This window comes from Protopterus annectens, chromosome 3.part1, assembly GCF_019279795.1.
Source record: "Protopterus annectens isolate FY-2018-M chromosome 3.part1, PAN1.0, whole genome shotgun sequence".
Classification (NCBI taxonomy): domain Eukaryota; kingdom Metazoa; phylum Chordata; order Ceratodontiformes; family Protopteridae; genus Protopterus; species Protopterus annectens.
The window spans coordinates 626583098-626605272 of record NC_056732.1 but is presented as its reverse complement, the minus strand read 5'-3'; the positions used below and the strand labels follow the sequence as shown (position 1 = coordinate 626605272).

The following is a 22175-nucleotide window of genomic DNA, read 5'->3' as shown; positions in this document are numbered from 1 at the left end:
TAGATACACCAGACTACCTCCAACAATATATATCATACTACAGTCATTTTTTATGTACCTGTGACTGTTGCATTTCTATAAATATATGAATATATTTACAGCGGGGATCAAGCTTGAAAGGCCATTTAGCCATGAATATCAACAAAGCAAATGTGATAACAGCACTTAGGATTATACATAAGCATAAACTCATATGTACCACAGGGACGAGCTATGGCTTCAGGAAAAGAAAAGGGTGCAAATATCAAACTTTGGGTGTTGAATAGCAGTGCTGTAACATCAAAGTACAGGTAAGATAGCTAATGTACAAACTGCCCATGGCATGAACAATGCTTAAAGGCAAACATAAGAGCTTCTATAAAGTTAGAAGCCAAAACAATCATGTATGTAAGACACCTTTTAGTTATCTTAGCATCTACAAGTGCATAACTTGTGAAGCCAGATGAATAACAATGTCTCCGGCTTTCAGTACAGCAAGGGACAAGCTCAGCTAACATTCTGAGAGATGATTCCGTTATGCAGACATCACCACTCCTTACTGTATCTTCAGTTCACTGTTTGCATGTGAACTCCAAGTCACAAACAATGGCTTATCATTTTCACATGGAATCCTAACAATAGCATCAGATAAGACTAGAGAAGTACTACAGAGGGAACCATTTTTTAAACTGAAGACACTCATTAATATTCACATAGTACTTGTGTCACAAAACTGTTACATCTAAACATGGACTGGGCACCAGATAGTAGCTCAAAACATTTTACATCCATACTTGTGCAATCTCTAATCCACTGTACCATCTATCAATTACTCATTTCCATACACATGTACCATACAGACTGCTTTTGCAAGTCACATCAAAAGAGGCACGTCACCAAATGGGACAGCAGGCATAATTGGCGATACTGACTCTTGTTCACAGCATATTGTGGCATTTATATACAACTGTGAATTATACTACAGTTCAATAAATGGAATACTCCATTCCCTGCAGCGGATCGCACAGCAGTATCATTCTGGCTTCCCGGTACAGTTTAAAACACTATGTAATCCAAATGGTATGCACACTTAGTGAGAAATTCATCTTCTAGAAACTGAATACACAGACAGACCTATCTGACCTATCAGGAACATGTGTGAAAAAGTGAAGCCACTGCTGTGTTCAGGCATTCTGATCAACTGTAATTCATATCTGACAAAGTTTGAAGCACCACTGGGAACCCCTTTCTTCTGCAATACCACTGTAGGACCATTAATTCCAGTGTAACAACCTTCAGCAGGATCTCTAATCTCTACTGACAATCGGACGAGTACTGTTGGGGCCAGGTGATACGACCCCATCTTAAGTGATAACTATTCACCTCCCATTTCCTACTTCTTCTCTGTTCAGTATATATTTTCAAGATGTCGCCTCCTTTTAGATATTATCATGTTTCATGGCTTTTTGTGGATGGGAACAAAGATAAGAACATGTTAAATATGAATTCTACTGCTTACTCCTTTTACTTTTCATCCACAAGCAAAAATATCCTCCATAAACTGTCCCTCACCAATTGTAATCTTACTTTTCTGCCTTTTACTGATTTCATTTCTGTTTTTTGACATATTAAGTAACTAATTATTCTGTACTTTTATATGGCCTCTTCTCTAACAGTCACCACCCTGACTGTATTTTTAATTTCATATACTGTACGACAAACCTGCATACTGTTTTCTACACATATCCTAAGTGTAATGTCTACTATAACTCTGTAAATAGTCTAAATACTCTACTACTTCTAACTTACAAATGCTAATGTTTTGATTTCTATGTAAATTTGTGGAGCTTTTCTCCCCGGGTCTCCTCTGAAAAGGGCTATCAGCTCAGATGGACTAAGCCAGTCAACAAATGTAAAATAAATATAGATGTTAAGCTTTGAGTGCACTCCACAAAATGTGTATGTGACCGTTATTGGATGTGTGCCTGCCATGAGGGTCAGCAACCGTGGGTTCAAATAGCTACTGGCCGGCTGGCGTCTAGTTGTCCAGTGTTAGTTACCTTGGATAGCTGTGTTGAGTGAAAGCTGGGCATAAACCAATGAACCTGCCAAACATAAACTGTGAATTGCTACACAATGTTGGTTTGCTCGCAAGATGTAGCTTGGAAGTGGAAGACAGGATGTTAAGTAGGAGGCTGGACATCTGATCTATCCAGATGACAAGATCAAAGTGCAGCCAAGCTGCTTTGCTTGGGATACAGAGTCTACTACTCAGAAGGAGGTCAGGACAGAAATAGTGTTGAAATGTTGGTGAGAGAAAGTCATCAGAAGGCAGAGGGCAACATCAGCAGAATTAGTGATAGACTCATGGCAATCATACTCCAGTGTAATGACAGGGCAGTATTCACAATCTGAGCCTATGACCCACAGCAGGGCTGTGATAATGATGAAAGGAGTTCATTCAGACCGCAGTTGCAGAACCTACTCTAGACAGCAGGACAACATGAACTGGTATTGGAAATGGGTGACTTGAATGCATATATTGGGACAGACAAAACAGTAGAAGAGGACTGCCTGGTTCCACATGGGGCTCCACATGGATGGACCAACAGGAATAAGGGAGAGGCCATTCGAGAACTCTGTCTGGCAAATGCCATGATAGCAGCCAACACATGTTACAGAAAGAGAGACTGTCACAAGTTCACATCCAAGAGTGTCCAATATGCAACTCCGGTAGACTTCCCCTAGTAAGGAAAGGGTACAAGGGTATGTACAGACTTCTTGCATTGGCCGGGAACTGAACTCGGGTCAACTGCTTGGAAGGCAGCTATGCTCACCACTATACCACCAATGCTACAAAACCGGATACTTATTATTATATATCACAGATCAGAGTTCTGGTCAGTGCCCCTCCTCTGCTCAGCTCAATGTGTATTGCAGAGATGAGAATCAAACCTTGCACCTTATGCATGTGAGGCAAACACCTTAACCACTGTGCCATAGGGCTTGTATAATCAATGATTTCAAAGACATCTCCAGTGAAACAGTCAGCCCACAGCATAAACCTCAGGTTGCTACACTCAGATGCAAGCAGTGTTGAGAGAAGGCTCCAAGGTCAACAGAGACCAGACTCTAGACCTGGAAGTTGACCGTAGAGAAGTTACAGCAATTCGAGGATGTACTCAGGGCTTCAGCACACCAAGCAGAGGAGGAAATAGGTGAATTTGAAAAGAATAGCAGCACCTCAAAACCATATGTGTGAGGAGTCATGAACTGATATGTGGCCAAGCCAGTTATGTTAATAAGTTACTTAAGGAAATTGGGCAGTGGAATGCATCACTCCTGTAAATCTGCAAAATATTGAAAGAAAAAGTGGCAGATATAAAACACCATCCAGACTAGAAAGGATTACTGCTTGCCTAACAAAGAAGCTAAGAAAGGAGTTGCAATAGTGAAAAAAAGGCATTGGAGGCACTGTAGCACCTTCAGGAAAGGGACTTTGTAGGTGGCTCCAAAAAATTACATCAGGTTGCAAGGCAAAGACAGACACAGAAAGATAAAGGTAGTCATACACCCTAGACAGAGAAAGATAAAGACAGTCATACACCCTTTATAAAGTGATGCCAGCATCAACCTGCTCACGAGTCCACAGGAAATCAAAGGCAGATGGAAAGAGTATTTTCAGCAGCTTCTGAAAGAAGTAAACTCCAGAGAAGCTGTGCTGCCCCAGTAACAGCCTACAATGAGAGAAGAGGGGCCCACCATAGAAGAAGTAAGAAGAGCACTAAGGAAAATGAAGCCATGGAAAACAGCAAGTTCAAATGAGGTCACAGCAGATATGACAAAGACGTTGGGTGAGACAGGGGAGAAATGACTTCTGAGTGTACTCATAGCAGTGTGGAGAGAAAGGTGTATCCTAGATGACTGGTGTACAACAAACGGGACATCCACAACTGAGAGCAGTACAGAGGCATTAATCGCCCCTGGGATTCCAGATACTGGCTAAGGGTCCTGCCACCCCTATAGTTCCTTTTTTAGGCAAGGTTCAAATGAGAAATTCACTACCATAACAGGAACAGGCAAGCAAAAACTGAGGGTAATGCTACTCAATGCTAGAAGTCTAAATCTCAAAATGCACTCACTCGAGCCACTCCTTAAAATGGAGAACATCGATATCTGTGCAGTGACCGAGACCTGGTTCAAGGCTCTAGACAGCACCCCTGCATTACCAGGCTATAACTCATATCACACTTTTTCGGCCATCTAATCTGGACCAAAACACCAAAGGTGGAGGTGTGTCCATATTCATTAAGGATATCCGCACCTCCAGGCTAGTTGCGCAGCATAATGCATCCGAGGTGATCCAACTGCAACTAACTCTGGGCAAAACTGCAATCCAAATTGTAGCTTGCTACAGATCCCCCACCATGCCCCAGGATTCCCACTCCTCTTTTCTTGATATACTGGAAAATATCAGGGTTCAACCAAACACCCTAATAATGGGCGATTTCAACTACCCCACCATTAACTGGGAAAACTACTCATGTACCAACTCCTTCGCGCAACGCTTTCTGGAATTCATAAATTCCAGTGTCCTGGATCAACTTATCCACACCCCCACCAGGAGCAACAATATCCTAGACCTAGTCATTACCAATATGAGTGACAGGTGTTCCATATCTGAAGTCAACTCCTTGGTCAGATCTGACCATAAGCAAATTACCCTAGATATCCGCATCCTGCCCCCAACCACCATTAAGGAAACCACGGTAAAATATTTCTCCAAAGCCAACTTCATGCTTCTTAAGACAGAAGTGGCGAACTTCATGACACCCATTGCAGATGGACAATACAGTTACGACTGCTGAATCCTACACAAATGCACTCTATAAGCACTTACACGAGTGCATGGATCGTGCTATCCCAAACAGAACCAAGATGCTATCCTCCAAAAAAGGAAGCCAATCTGGTGATCCCCTGCCATAAACAAACTCTACAACAGAAGGAAGAAACTGTTGCAAAAGAGAGAAAAATCCCATGAGTGGAGGAGCTCCCTGGTCAGCCTCAGTAAAAAGCTGAGATGCATTATAGGATCCTCCAAAGCCAGCTATGAAAACAAAATCGCCACTGATTCTAAAGGCAACCACAAAGCATTCTAGGAGGTATACATACTAAATCTAGAGTACTTGCTAATAGTTTTCAGTCTTACTCACAAACACTGGCTAATCTACAATTTATGTACTGTACCTGTGTACTATGTATGTATTCTACCCATTTTCCAAATTTCAGCTGTACACCACAAATCTATTACCTTTATTTTTAAATTAATATTTTTTTTGTTCTCTCCACTTTAACTGTTGATGTGCCGCATACCACTGTAAAAACATGTTTTTTGTAATTTGTGCGTATACTGATCATGTCTAAATAACTAAATGTATCTGTAATTTTTCTTTGTGGAGCTTTTCTCCCCAGGTCTCTGCTGAAAAAGGGCCTTTTCGGCTCAGTCAGACACCCCCAGTTAACAAATGTAAAATAAAAATAAATAAATAAATAAATTATATGGCTATGTCAAGAGTTTCAATGGCAACACCCAGATCTGCTCTGAGTTACAGCACAACAGCACAAAAATTACAGAACCAACTGATATTGCCAATATCCTGGCAGATAGGTTCAGTGCTAACTTTACCGCCCCACCCCCTAAAGGGCCCATATCTATGCAGGAAGAATGCAGAGTCCCTGTAATCACATCTATGCAGGTTAAAGCTACACTCTCTAAAACCAAAAACACAGCATCCATGATCAACATCCCAGGTTGCGTTTTACACGAACTTCAGAATGAACTGGCTGCCCACCTAAGCACCATGTTCAGTCATAGTCTCACATCAGGCTTTCTGCCCACAGAATGGCGCACAGCAACAGTTATCCCACTACACAAAGGGGGAGCCACCACTGATCCTGGGAACTATCGCCCTATTATTCTGACAAGCCTGGTCTGCAAGGCCATGGAAAGTATCATCATGGAACTCATAAACAACTACATTGGTAACCTCCAAACACTGGACCCCACCCACTTCGGGTTTCTGAAAGGCAGATCATGCCTTCTGAACCTGATTGACTTCCCTGAGGCAGTCACCAAAGCCGTAGACGAGGGTAAGGTGGTTCACGCAGTCTATCTTGATCTTGCCAAGGCTTTTGACACCATCCCCCATTCTGGAATTATAGCTAAACTCACTAAACTAGGTATAAATCCCTATGACACAAGATGGGCTGCCAGCTGGCTCACTGACAGAACCCACACTGTAAAAGTTGCAGACTCCAAGTCTGACTTCAAACCAGTGACAAGTTCAGGGTTCAGTCCTGGGATCTCTACTGTTTCATAGGTTTACTTCTCTGAAGTACAGGCTAACACAGAAGGCCTCTGGCTAACGAAGTTCACAGATGACTGTGAACTAGGAGCCATAGTTGAGTCCCCAAATGATGTGGACATCCTACAGAAGGGCCTCACTGAGACAGATGCCTGGTGTAAGAGGCATGGCCTCAAGCTCAATGCCAAAAATTGCATTGTCATCCCCTTTGGTAAAAACTCTGTATCCATGAACTACCACATAAACGGCAGTCTACTTGTCGCCGAATTTGTGATGAGATGTTGGGACCCAGGTGGACAGTAGTCTCTCCTTTGATAATCACATCGCCACAGTAGTCAGGAAATCCTTCTATGTGGCATACCTCATCACAAAAGGGTTCTCATCCAGGAAAAAAGAGGTAATTGTTCCCCTCTACTCGCCATTCATTAGACCCATTATAGAGTACAATGCCCCTTTTGGAATGTACCTCACAAGACATCTGCAGCAGCTGGAAAGGCCACAGAAGTACCTCACAAAGAGGATTACTGGCCTCAAACAGATGCCCTACACTGACCATCTCAAAAACTCCAGCTTTACTCTGTAGCATATCGCCTACTCCGAGGAGATCTCTGCCTAACATATAAAGCTATGTTAAACCCAGGACATGCTATACCTAAAGAAATCCCAGTCCTTCTGAGCTACACACTCTAGGGACCTAAACCTTGTCACCACAATAAACAGGACATGCTGGAGGGATAGATTCCTGTCTCAGAGACTTCCTATACTCAGAACAAGCTAACCATCTATGTCAAGCAAAGTTCCTCATAGGGTTCATAGGTTAGTACTAGGCTAACTGTGGGACATTTTAAGCCTAGCCAATTACCCCATGTGAGAATCAAACCCTGCACCTTGTGTTTATAAGATAAAGACCTTAACCATTATGCCAACCTCCCACCCTTAAAAGCAATGTCTTGTGCTTCTCCTGTTAGGGGTCATCATAGCAGATCACCACTCTGCAGACAAGTTGCCAGCCCAGCTCCCAGCCTTCACAGAAGGCACACACACACACACACACACACACACACACACACACACACACACACACACACACACACACTCACACACACCCATTAGCACGCTTCAAGAAAAATCTTGATGAGTGGATGAGAAATAGGAAATCCACCCCAGGGATCACTTCTGTGGCTCTGCTCGACAGGGGCAAAGGAAATTAACTTTCTTGGGTGGCATAAGCCAGGGAACCTTGTTGGCTAGGCTTACTTATGCCCTTGGGCCGATAGCCTAGTACCTACCTATGAACCTATGTAAGCTATCCAGAGGGTCACTGAAAAACATATATATGTGTGTAAAAAATATATATACACACACACACACACACATACATATATACATACCTATTAATATATATACAGATTTATGTAGATATATATATATATATATATATATATATATATATATATACACACAGACACACACACACATATATATATATATATATATATATATATATATATATATATATATATATATATACACACACACAGACACACACATATATATATATATATATATATATATATATATATATATATATATATATATATATATATAGATCCATATATATATATATATATATATATATATATATATATATATATAACACACACACACACACACACACACACACACACACATATACCTATGCATAAATATAGAATATATAATATATATATATATATATATATATATATATATATATATATATGTGCATCAATACCATTCATTTTGCACAGGAACATCACACTTAGTAGGATTATACCCCAATTAACTCATATGTACCACAGGGAAGGGCCATGGCTTCACCAAAAGAAAAGGATGTAAAATGCAAAGTTTTGGTTTTAAACAATTGAGCTGTAACTTCAAAGTACAGTCAAACCAGCAAATGTACAAAGTGCCATTAGCAACAACACTGTGTAAAGACAGAACATCACAAGATATTCTCTAATGTTAAAGACAGATCAGCTATGCAGATAACACACCTTTCATGTGGCTTAGCATCTACAAGTGGGTAACTTGTGAAGCCAGATGAATAAGAAAGACTGACTCTCAGAAGAGGAAGGGACAAGCTGAGATAACAGGTATCATGCTGAGGAGGTGAATTCACTATGCAGACATCACGACTCCTCAGTCTAACTTCAATTGACTGTTCAGCCACAAAAGATGAAGGAGGTGTTATGCATATTCATGGGAAAAGGGAGCCCGCAGGATTTTTTGCAGGGGGGTGCAAACCCAGAGCCCCGCCCATGCAGCCCCACCCCCTCAGCCCATGCAGCCCCACCCCCTCCACTCACGCAGCTTCCACCCTGCACCCACACAGCCATTCCAGTGTCCCATTACTTGGCTATTTCTCCCCATTTGTCATAGACACTGTTCAAATCTCTCAGTGTGCATACTGTTTTATGCTTTACTTCTGCAATGATTACAGATATTCGGATTTCATTTAAAACTTTTATTTCAAATTTTATAGCACAAAAACTGATAGACATTTACTAAACCTAAACAAAGCAAAAGTCATACAATGAAAACAGACTTAGCATTAAAACTTCTCTACCTTTGAAACCCACATTCACTGAAACAGCATTGAAACCCACATTCAAAGAAAATGCATCTGGACAGTGGCAGGGTAAGTTTACCTTTGGGCTGTTTTCAAATCATAGGCTCCTTGCATACATCTTTAGAACCATGCAAAAGTTCTTTGATTTACCTTCCTGACTGTATTAATTATACTATATAATAATTTAATTATATCCCTTGTATAATACAGCACCACTTGTTAGTGTGTTTTAAATGTATAGTTCTGAACATTTTTCCTTTAAGCAATGAAACAAATCATATGAACCAATAATGACAACCTGCCCAGTTCAGAATATTTCAACCATAAAGGGCCACTCAAACTTCTGTCATACAATCAACCAATATCAATCAATATGCAGAATCTCTGCAGAAGTAAAAGTCATCCGAATAATTTTGAAACCAATGAAGAAGTTGTTGCTAGAAAACAACTTTATATTTCAGTGTTTCATTTACAAATTCAGTGCCTGTTGGCTGTTGCCCTTGAAGAATAAATTGCCTATGTTACATTAAAATAAATGGTAAGCTGGTATATTGCAATAGGGAATGGGTGGCAAGCTGAAAAACAGGTTCATAGTTATTATGTGTTTCATCCAAAGGAGGGCATACTAAGGACTGCAGTACCATACCCCCTTAAAATACAAATGTACATGCTGTAGGAATAGAATATACAGCCCTTTGCATCAAGATGCAAGTATGCTACCTACTGTGCTAACACTGCTTTAAAATTCTATACCACAATAATAATACCATTTGCTAAACAAAACAGTTGCACATTTTAAGCAGACAGAATGAGCAGCAGTAACCTTTGCTTCCGTTGAAGCTCACAATTCCTTGAAAATGCACTTGAAAATAAATTCCACCTGCTAGATCTAACTAGGATATTTTTCTCTCTCTGGCTCTGGCTGTCTGTCTCTTTCTCTCTCACACACACAGCTCAACTTCTTAGTGCAAGAAATCTGGACAAAGCCTAAAATAAACAGGGACAGATTATAAATATTGCTTTCATGAACTTATAAAATTGCTAGAATAACAGGATTTGTGTTAGTATGCATTTTTCTAAAGGATATGTCTAAAACTATTTAGCAACTTCAATCTTTCTTAGGAGGAATATGGGGCAAAAATCTGGACATTCTGCAAAAACCTGTACAGCTGAGGGATACGCTACCTCCCTTTTACACACACACACACACACACACACACACACACACACACACACACACACACACACACACACACACCCCAAACTGGGGACACATTTAGAAAGTTGTTAGAATAACAGGATTTGTGTTAGAATATATTTTCTGAGGGATATCAAGTCTGAAACTCAAATGCATGTCATTTATTTAATAACTTTAATCCTTAGCTCATCCCAATGATTTGTCAAACAGAATCTTTGAAGAGGTTTAGCTGTGTAGTTCATACCATTCTGAGAAAATCTGCACACCAGTTTCAACAGGAATTAACAGTACTATTTGCTTTTTTGCATGCAGTGAAGTAACCGGAGACATACTTTTCACCATTTGAACTATTCTGTGGCGACATGATAAGGGTAAAATTATACTTTAATCATGATGAGTGGGATGATGAATGTATTTCTGACAAAGAGGCTATAACAGCATATGTCCTTAATTTCAGTATTAGTTTTAGAGAGCTCAAGGGTTGGCAAAGAGCCCCTTGCACAAACAAGCTGGAGAGACAGACCATACAGTTTACAAAAGGTAATGATTTACTTCTGTTCAACTAAACAAGCTGCAGTCAGCACGGGAGCATCTTTTCACTGCTGTATATATATATATATATATATATACACACACACACACACACACACACACACACACACACACACACACACACACACTGTACACCTCTTAAACACTTACAAACACACACACACACACACTTACCTCTCACCTGTATCCTCATCCCAAGTCCAAACGGCTTCTGGAATTCAAATTCCGCATGCAAATGCAGAAAATTAATACGTAAACCATCGATCACATGTATTGAGAAGATGAAAACAGGTCGCAAGCACCTGTTCCATTTTCACGACTGGACGTAAAGAGTGTTCTTAAAGAAGAACGCCCTTAAAATTTTTTTTTTTTAATTTGAAGTAAATTAATTTCCTGGCCAGCCGATTCCAGGGGCTTGCAAGTGCAACCCCTTGTACCTGCCTGCAGGCGCCCTTGTCATGGAATCTATAATTCAGACAACAACTTAGCATATTCACAGAAATCCAAACAATAGCATCAGAAGAGGCATGAGAAATATCCCTGAGGAGACCAGTTTTTGTATAGAACAATGTATTTATACCCTGGATTCTTCTGGTAAATAATCTTTTTGGGAATTCCAATTGTTGCATATATTTGGTCAGGTACATACTAAAGGGGGGAATTTTACTCTGTGATGGCTCAGATAAGGGCCAAATAAAGTGGCACTGTGAATTCCTTTGACCTGGATGCCATGCCCTTAATTATAAGTTGGTTGACTTAAAATTATTTTCTTACTACTTTCGCCACATGTAGGTCAAAGGCCAGAATTACTGTTTACATGGGTAGCTTCACTTAATTAGATTATATCATACTTTAACCTTCCATGAAAGCTTGCAACAACTTCTTTCTATACTGTCAATCAATGTGTGTTTACTGTACTAGCCACTGATGACTGTAACTAAATGACTGAACAAAATGTCCTTTCAACTGTATTGTTTACTGTAACACACTGTGATCCTTATAATACCTTTCACTCCTTTCTTGGGCTTGACTCTGTACTGTACTTTATTAATGTGTATTGTATTTACTGTATTTGCTGTACTAATCTTTGTGGAGCTTTTCTTCCCGGGCCTCTGAAAATGGGATCTATGACCAGTCTGACTTTCCTGGTAAACAAATGCAAAATAAATAAATACATATGTTCCCAGATCCTTAACTACTAGGTCAACTCTTTGGGGTGTCTTAGTGATGGAGTAATTATCCTGGGGGGGGCATTTTTCCCAAAAGGCAATGCAATACATTTCTCGGCCCTTGAAATTAACACTACTCATTTGTCTGTGATAGATTCCCTTGTAAGATATTTGTGTCATGGGGAGAATCTATGATAGCTCCTAAAGTGCAGTCATCTGTGACCTTGATCAGCCAAAGGGCCTTGATATTAGCCTTCACCGCTGAGAAATAGGTGCCAAATAGGAGCAGCCCCAGCACAGAGCCCTGAGGTACCCCACTGGTGATTGGTCTGTTAGTGAATATGGTATTACCAGTCCTAACCTCCTGGGTCCTGTCTGTAAACCAGCTGGCAGTCCAGCGAGTTATGTAAGCATTTATGCTCAGTTTATTGAGTTACACCTCAGTGGAGTATTGTACTGAACACTTTAGCCAGGTGCAGGTATGTGGTATGTACTGTTTTTCCCTCATCCATTGCCTTTGCAACTTTCTCAAGGAATTCCACCAGACTGAGTAGGCATGATGTTTCCATGACTAAACCAAAATGGGTTGGGTCCACTGGCTGAATACTGACTATGTCTTTGTTTATCATTTCCATTATAATTTGTTCCATGGCTTTCCATATTAGAGTAGTCAGACTAATAAGTCTGTAGTTTCTGGGGTTAGTTGACGGTCCACCATTGTGAAGTGGGATAACCACTGCAGTCCTCCATTGTTGTGGTACAATGCCTGTTTTGAGCTATAGTGGAAAGTGATCTGGAAAGGTCACATTTCCAGCTATTTAGGAGGTACTCCAGAATAATGTCAGGGCCCATTAAGGCTGTGTTTCTGGCCTTAACCAGTGCCGTCAGGACCTGTTCCCTGATAATAGCTGGGGGGGGGTTATGGTACTAGGTATTTCATGGAGGGGAGAGTGAGAAGGTAAAGTCTGAGCTGAATTTGTCAGCCAGCAAACTCACTATGTTGCTCTGCTGAGTGAAGTTGGCACCGTTGACCACCAGTTCATCACACTGATATGCACTGCCTTTGAGGTTTTGACCATAGCTGTAGAAGGCCTTTTTGTTGTCTTTAGCCTGCAAGGCTATCTTAGCCTCATAACTGACCTTGTTGGACTTAATCATTCCTCTTAGTTTCCTGTTTAATTTAATTATAGAGCTCTTATCATCATGGGGAGTTGGTCTTCCTGATTATAGGCCAGAGTTTTACCTTTTTTATACACCTTATTAAGGCTAGGGCTCCACCAGTGTGGTTTGTTTGTAGAGTTTGTTTTGAGCTTACTTCTAGTAGGTACAGCAGCCTCTATACAGCCATTCACAAGGCTGTACAGGGTCTCTGTGAAAAATTCTGCATAGGTTGTTGTGAACTTGGGGTTGGGAGGGTGTAGTTTGCTTTGGAATAGTTCTTAGCTGTTACAGAGTTTGCTGGGGTTATTAAATTAAGACACCTTTGTGGTCTAACCTCACCAGTGAGGATATGACACTGTGGGGTGGGGTGTGCTGAGCTCTCTCATATTTGTTAGTACCAGGTCCAGTATGCTTGAACTTCTGGTGGGTGCGCATGCTTTCTAGACAAGGGTATTTGAGTTAAATTCAGGAATCATTGTGCCTGTGTGTATGAGAGTAGTGTACGTTTCCCAGTTATCTCACAGCAAGAGGTTCCCCAGTTCAGTTTTTGGCTAGAGTGCCTTCTGTATGGAGTCTGCATGTTCTCCCTGTGTTAAAGTCTTCCATACATAGGATATTTGATTTAATGTCATAGGTTCATAGATAAGTACTAGGCTATCTGCCCGAGGGCATCTGTAAGTCTAGCCAGTATGTGTTGGCTTTTGCCACCCCCTTAGATTAGTTCCCTGTGCCTCTGTCCAGCAGAGCCATTAGTTCCCTGTGCCTCTGTCCAGCAGAGCCACTGCAGTGATCCCCTGGGTAAATTTTCTGTTTCCCATCCACTCGTCAAGGTTTCTCTTGAAGAGTGTTAGTGAGGGGCTCTGCCTAATGTAGATTGGAATCCTGTTCCAAAGCATGAGGAGTCTCTGGGACAGGAATCTATCCCTCCAGCACGTCCTATTTATCGTTGTGGTGAGGTTTAGATCCCTAGAACGTGTGGCTGTCGGGGATTTTTTTTTTTTTTTAGTTGTCCATCAATTCTGGGTTGGACATGGCCTTGAATGTCAGGCAGAGATCACCTCTGAGTAAGCGGTATGAAACCGAGTACAGCTGGAGTTTCTTCAGTCAGGCTGCATAGGGCATCTATTTGAGGCCAGTAATCCTCTTGGTGAGGTACTTCTGTGGTCTTTCCAGCTGTTGCAGATGTCTTGTAAGGTACATCCCAAATAGGGCATTGTACTCCATGATGGGTCTGATGAGTGATGAGTAGAGGGGCACAATAACCTCTTTTGTTCTAGATGCAAACCCTTTTGTGATTAGGTGGGCCACATAGAAGGATTTTCTAACCACCTTGGCAATATGATTATCAGGAGAGATTACTATCTACTTGGGTCCCAAGATCCCTTATTACATTTTCTGTATTTAGGGGACTACCACGTATGTGGTAGTTCGCGGGTACTTTCTTTATTCCAAAGGGGATGACTATGCACTTTTTGGCATTTAGCTTGAGGCCATGATTTTGACACCAGGTATCCGTCTCAGTGAGACCCTTCTGGAGGATGTCTGTATTAGCCGGAGAGTCAGTTATGGCCCCCAGTTTGCAGTAGTCTCCGAACTTGGTCAGCCATAGTCCTCCTGTGCTTGCCTGTACCTCTGAGAAGTATATACCGAGCAGGAGGGGTCCCAGGACTGAGCCCTGGGGGACGCCACTTGTAACTGGTTTAGAGTCAGACCGAGAGCCTGCAACTCTCTCTGTGTGGGTTCTATCCGTGAGCCAGTTGGCAACCCATCTCATGATGTAGGGGTTTATGTTCAGGCTGGTGAGCTTGTCTATAATACCAGAATGGGAAATGGTGTTGAAAGCCTTCGCGAGGTCTAGGTAGGCTGTGTGGACCTCCTTTCCCTCATCTAAAGCCTTGGTAACTGTCTCAAAGAAGTCCACCAGGTTTAGGAGGCATGATCTGCCCTTAACAAAGCCAAACTGGGTAGGGTCCAATGTTTGGAGGTTCCCAATGTCTCTGTTAATGAGTTCCATGATGATGCGCTCCATAGCCTTGCAGACCAGGCTAGTCAGGCTTATAGGGCGATAGTTCCTGGGGGTCCGTTGTGGCTCCATCTTTGTGGAGCAGGATAACTGTTGCTGTGCACCACTCTATGGGTATGTAGCCTGTTGACAGGCTGTGTTTGAACAGTGTGTTTAGGTGAGGGGTTAGTTGGAGTTCGTGTAAGACACAGCCTGGGACACCGTACGGTCCCATTGAAGCTGTGTTTTTGGCTTTGGATAGGGCTGTTTTAACCTGTGTGTCAGTGATTGCCAGGGCTCTACATTCTTCTGGTATGGTTATGGGCCCTTTAGTGGGTGACAAGGGGGGTGAGGTTTGCACTAAACCTGTCTGCCAGAATGTTGCCAATATCAGTCGGTTCAGTGTATTTTGTGCCATTCTGCGCTAACTCAGGGCAGATCTGAGAGTTTCCACTTAGGTTCTTGACATAGCAAAAGAATGCTTTGTGGTTATCTTTGGAATCCTTGGCAATTTTTTTTCGAAGCTAGCCTTGGATGATTTTATGAGGGATCGTAGTTTCTTGCTGATACTGATCAGGGATGTCTTTCCTTCTTGGGATTTTACTCTTTTCTGTACTAATTTTCATCCTTCTATTGTATAGCTTGTTTATGGCAGGGGTCCACCAGACTAGTTTCCTTTTCTTGGAGGAGTGAGCCTTGGTTTTGCTTGGGATAGCACATTCCATGCATTCTTGCAGGTGTTCATAGAGTGCCTTTGTAAGGGATTCAGCAGCTTGGACAGCATTGTCCTTTAGCATGGGGCTGTGAACCTTTCCACCTCGGTCTTAAGTAATGTGAAGTTTGCTTTTGAAAAGTTTTTCACGGTGGTTTCCTTGATTGGGGGTGGGGGCGGAATGTGGATTTCCAGAGTGATTAGTCTATGGTCTGATCTAACCAGTGAGGGGTTGACCTCCGGTGTAGACTCCAGTCGCCCATGCTGGTGATAACCAAGTTCAATATGTTGTCACCTCTGGTGGGGGTGTTGACCAGTTGATCCAGGGCATTCGAGTTTATAAAGTCTAGTAAGCATTGCCAAGTTTCTACAGTAGGTCTGAATAGGAGCTATGAGATTCTAGGGACACAGAGGGGGACCTGTAACTTGCTAGGATATGTTATGAGACTTTAACCATGTGCAGACCACCATAGACAAATTCCAGGGCATTGTCCTATTTAACCAATGTGGAGTTATGTTTGTTGCTAATACACATTGAGACTCCTCAACCTTTTGTCCTTGGTGCAGCTGATGGTCTAAATGTGTGGAAGGCACATAAGCCTTGACCTACTGGAGCACTTTCTGTGGACTTAAACCATGACTTGGCAATGGCACAGATGTCTATATTATCCAGAATGAGTACAGCTTGTAGAGTGCAGAGATTTTTTTGTTTAGACTCCTTGCATTGCGCAGTAACAATTTACTATTTCTTTGGGTTTTATTTCCTATATCAATAGGCTTGTCAGTTTGGCATTGCCTAAATAAATGGTATAAGGGGGTGGATAAAGTGTTAACAAGTATTCGGAAGGCTAGGGGAGACAGGTATAGACCATCCTTTTCAAAGTAATGTGGTCTGTTAACTTGTCCTCCTATGCTGACAGATATTGAATCCCCCTGGAAAATATACTAAGCTAATTACCAAAGTCACTCGTTGTATTCAGACTATATCTGATTCTTACACCATGCTCTACTTTTTACTATATCTGCATATCTGTATATCCATATCTGTGTATACAGATAGCTCTATATCTTTATATATACACATATTTATATTTTTCTGTATCGTGTATCTACCTAGATAGTATATATATATATATATATATATATATATATATATATATATATATATATATATATATATATATATATATATACACATATATCTCCACAACCCCTTTTTCCCCATTTTCACATGGGGTTGGGGTGTCATTTCAACAGTGACAATCATCTACAGCCATGGTTTGTACCACCTGGTGGCTAGTCCTGCTGTAGTAGTTCATCCACACCACACACTCACACCGATGGCCAATGCAGTTTGTTCAATCCACCTACTGCATATCTTTGGAATGTGGGCGGAAACTTCAGTACCCATAGGCAATCCACACAAAAACAGGGAGGACATGCAGACTCAACACAGAAGGCAACCCAGCCAAAAATCGAACTGGGGAACCTCTTATTGTGAGGTGACAACACTCTGGTGCATCACTGTGCCACCCATTACAAGTAATGAGGGAAGTAAATACTGTGGGAAGAAATATCCAGGGAACTGTTATGGATAGACTTGTATAGGCCCTAGGGTCGATAGCCTAGTACCAACCTATGAGCCTATGAACAATGAAATCAAAGTATACATAAAAGGACATTTACATGATTTACAATATGAGTAATGACTTGATCAACATCCAGGTTACACAAGGGTGACAAATGTCATCAAACTGAATTAAGAGCTTCTTGTACAGGAAGGTAAAAGCAGAGAAAGACTGACAAGAAATGAAGGTTGAGGGATGGTCTACACATTTTTTTAGTCTTCTGCATCCACCCCTTGCATTTTTGCCATGACCACTTCTCCCGCTTTCTGGTACAATATGAAATGGGGCACAAAAACTGGACGGAATTTAATATGTAAATACACACAATTAAGCATGAATAAGTGTGAGCAGTAAGTGTACAGATATTGTACAATCAGGATCATTGTGACACATAACACCAAATGGTGAAAGCCTTGCTGCAGTATCTAGTTAATCTGGATTTTTGGTCAAACTTCTACAATCAAAACAATAAACTACAAAATATATTTTTAATGTAAACAGTTTTGCAGTCCATTTTAACTGATTGTTGTACAGGATTATAGCCTTTAACTATGTGAAATTTTAGCATGGAATTTTGAGTGTAATAACTTTAGGGACCCTTCTGCTAACTTTTGTTAAACTGCTGGCTGTTGCTGCACAAAACTAATTTACATTTTTATAAATCATGTTCCAGATGAGAGTAGCACAAATTTAGAGTCATGGTTCATAGGGCTGGCATGTTGAAGATCAAAGCACAACAAATTCATTTTGGCAGAATTATTGACAGTCAGGGGTTGGTGGATGGCATAATGGTTAACGTGTTTACATCACAGATAAAGTTTCATTCTCACCAAGGGAAATTGGCTAGGCATAAAATGTTCACCCCAGGACAGCCAGTCTAGTACTTGCCTATGAACCTATGTTGAAAATAATGTTAACAAAAAAGGTATCAATGGTCTCTAATTTTAACTAATTGTTGACGCAGGGTGATAAATTTGTAAATGTGGAATTCTGATATGATACCAGCAGTGTCCACCTCTCCCTTCATGCCTTAATGTCCCTGGATCCTTACATCTTCCTATCCAGGCTCCCACCTCTAAATTGCCTTTCTTTCCTACTCCATCCTTTTCTTTTCCACCACTCCTACAGCCCATACCATGGCACCTTCATGTCCCACTCTCACATCAGAGCAACAACATCCATCCTCCCGTTCAGCATCACTCATTGCAGTTCCCCAATTTTTATTCCAGGATTCCATGCTTTAAGTCACTCCCTGCTGTTTCTGTGTCTTTCTCTTTCAACTGCTTGAAGACCTATTCAATTGTTCTGCATCCACAACACTCCCCTATTACCATCTTAATTTAAAGAAACAACCACTGAGATGTGCATTTATAACCTTGATCTAAAGCAACACTGTTCACTCTGTAGCAAGACAATTATTCTCCCTAGCATGGAGCTGGTCCCTTATAAGTCTCCCTCATCTTTCTACCAGTCAGAACTCTCTACTGCTACAGCCAGTCATTATACTCTCTAATCCTCTTCTTTGATAGTGTGATGGCTACTAGGAAAAGCAACACTTCTGAGAATGCTACTTCTAACCCAAAATTCTGGCATCCTTCAGACATTTCTCTGTCCTTACATGATAATACCTAATCTCTCTCTCTGCAGAGAGACCAGTGATGCCTAAATGCACCACAGGGGTTCATTCTTCCCCTTTGATGACTACCTTTGTTATCTCTCACCATGTCTTACTAAGTAACAGAAGTGGTTTCACTATAATATGGTCTCTCCTGTCATCCAAGCCAAGACTCTCAATCCTTTTAGCAACAGTGTTTAGTCACCAAAACCATGTAAGCATGCACTGATCTATTGCCTTTGTCTACTAGTTCCACTACCTCCAAGCCTTTGTCAGTCTCACAGTACTATCCTGCAGTCTCCCTACAAGCCCTTTACATTGTTCTGTCGCTTTTATACACTGTCATTCCAATATGTATACACTCTCCCTTATACTCACAGAAGGTGGTAGAAGGTAACGACATGCTACATACTCTGTGATATTCTCAAAACACAAGCTTGATCAAGCCCAATTTTGCCTTTGTATATTATATCACAGTGACAAAGACACATGGGGTGACATGGCACCACCAGGAACAAATTTCTTATTGTAACCATTTAAATTTTGATGTATGTTTTTGATCCCCCCATCACCTGCGACCATACTGCCCAATTAAGTGACTGTGACCGTACTGCCCAATTAAGCTACTGCATTCTCCTCCACTTCCTGGCATCCAAAACATTACAAAAGGGAGAGCAGAACAGATGGTCATCACCCTGCATGGAGTCAGAATATTTTTCTTTTTGCTCCTAACATATCCCTTGCTGGCTAGCAGACTTCTGCACACCTGTCATACCTACCTAGAATGACCATATAATCGGCTAATTTCTCAGACAGATTTTTTTTTTCCTAACAGTCAAAGAAACTAGTTTGAAATACAGTACATCTCCACACCTTAAAATGTTATGGTCATGTTCTTAAATGATAACACCATTAGTAAAACATGCACAAATACACTTCCCAATACCAAACCAATGTAAATAAAAAAGTTTAATTTAATGCAATTCTAAAACACTTTTGAAGTTCACATGTATGTGAAATGATAATAGAACATTCGAAAATCGCCATATCAAAGACAATTTGCAATTTAGCTTCAGAAATGTACAATAACAAAATTGATGCTAATACAATGCTGCTGTTTTCAGAATCATGAACTGCATTTCAACATTCTACAAAGGCAGACAAGAAACCATGATTGCTCAATCAGTAGTAGCATGGCACAAAGCATTAATCCATCTATTCTCAACCCCTTTTCCCCCATTTTGCACATGGGGTCAGGTTGTCACATCAACAGTGACCATCATCTCGAGCCACAGTTTACATCGAGTGGCTAGCTCTGCTGTAGTACTTCATCCATACCACTCATGCACACACACACTCACACCTATGGGCAATTTAGAGTGTCCAGTCCACTTGCTGCATGTCTTTGGAGTGTGGGAGGAAACCAGAGCACCCAGAGGAGACACATGTGACTGCAAGGAAGACATGCAGACTCTGCACAAAAGTAACCCCAGCCGAGAATTAAACCAGAGAACCCCTTACTGAGAGGTAACAATACTAACTGGTGCACCACTGCGGATGACCTAATGATGCTCACTAAACATGGCTGCACCTTAAACACCAAAACTCAGCCATGTCACAGTACCTCGTAATACATGTCAGAACCATGCCAGTTGAGATCCATGGTTTACCAAAAGCTTCCTCTTTAATATTCCCTCTCTTAATGCCAACCACTATCCCAATCTGCACTGCCATAATATTTCAACTTTAATACAGAATTCCCTATTCGTCCCAGGAATGATTAAATAAACCATTTGTCGTTGAATTCTGTCATATTTATAAATGTCGTTAAACAACCAAAACTGCAAAAATAAGCTACTAATGCAAAACAAACAGCTTCTCCAGATTACACAAACATGTGGTTACTACTATATATAAAACTTCCATTCTAATTACCTGTCATTTAGCTGATACAGATCTTCCAAATCACCATTAGACATATGAGTCTTATACACACACACACACACACACACACACACACACACACACACACACACACACACACACACACACGCATACTGTCACTATATCAAGGAATATAACATACTTCTCATCTCCTTATCTCAGGAATGATGGACAAGGAAAAAAACGGGAGTGGGTGAGTTCAAAGGCAAGAACATCCTAATATCTCTCTTCTGTACTTAGAAGGGTGTTAGAATAACAGGTTCTGCCAGAGCATGTATTTTCCGAAGCATCGTAAGCACATGAAATCTGAAACTCACTTGTCTGCCATACTTAGCTACTGCATTCCTCACATTTTTGCTGAATACTGAAAGTTTTACAGAGAAAACATGAAAATATAAGGCAAAGCCAGAGACCTTACACATAATTAGGTGACTGTGGAGCTGGAGCATGATCAAAAACTTCCTGCTGAATACTGACCTACAGCAGCAAGGTAGCATCAGCTCATTTATCTGCTCGGTGATCGCTATTTTCAGCTTCTTTAACTTTTAAAGTAAATTGCAGTTCCCAGTTAATCACAATGCATGTAATACAATCCAAATTTGCAATTGCACTACAGTGTAATTGGCACACAGGAATTAACACTTTCTTTTAACTTTACTTTAAATGAACTATGACATGCAATTCCAACTGTGGATTACATTACATGCAGTGTGATTGACAATCGGGAACTGCAGTTTACTTTTAAAGTTAAAGAAGCTGAAAACAACGATCACCAGGCAGCTAAAATATCTATTAACTTAGCATCAGGTGTAAAAAGTTTTTTATTTATTTTTTTTCACCAAAACTTAAAAATGTCAGTTCCTGTTTGCCGATCATGTACAATGCAGGCAGGACTGATACTAAAGTACATTAAATTACACCAGCAACTTGCAATTAAATTTAAGTAAAAAAAAATCTATCCATCCATCCTCAACCCTTTTTCCCATTGGAGTTGTGGTGTCACTTCAACAGTGACAATCACCTTGAGCCTTTTCTATAATGAAAGGTGCTGATACAGACTCTCCTTTTAACTTTCTTTTTTACATTTTTTTACCTTTACACTCCCTAAACAGCAAAACCACTGTTAAACGAGTGTAAAATAACTCTAGATTGCCCTCACTCTGCCCAAGCATACATACACAAAACATATTTTGCCTCTCATTCACAGAAGCATGCATACACTCACACATGCACAAACAC

At 40.9% G+C, this 22175-nt stretch overlaps 1 protein-coding gene and 1 non-coding gene across 3 annotated transcripts in view; both read right to left on the bottom strand.

Moving 5' to 3' along the window:
* The window catches only part of LOC122798226 (glyoxylate/hydroxypyruvate reductase B-like), a 250870-nt gene that overhangs the window by 217091 nt on the left and 11604 nt on the right, over positions 1–22175 (bottom strand). Inside the window, exon 1 of one of the 2 annotated variants that reach the window (XM_044066999.1) lies at positions 10880–10965. The exons of the other annotated variant lie outside the window; for it this stretch is intronic. The gene's annotated coding sequence lies outside the window, so the exon portion shown is untranslated. Of the gene's footprint in view, positions 1–10879; positions 10966–22175 lie in introns of those variants that run through there. 2 annotated transcript variants of the gene reach the window in all.
* On the bottom strand, positions 2762–2833 carry TRNAG-UCC. Its single transcript has one exon. It is a non-coding gene; the product is annotated as a tRNA-Gly (tRNA).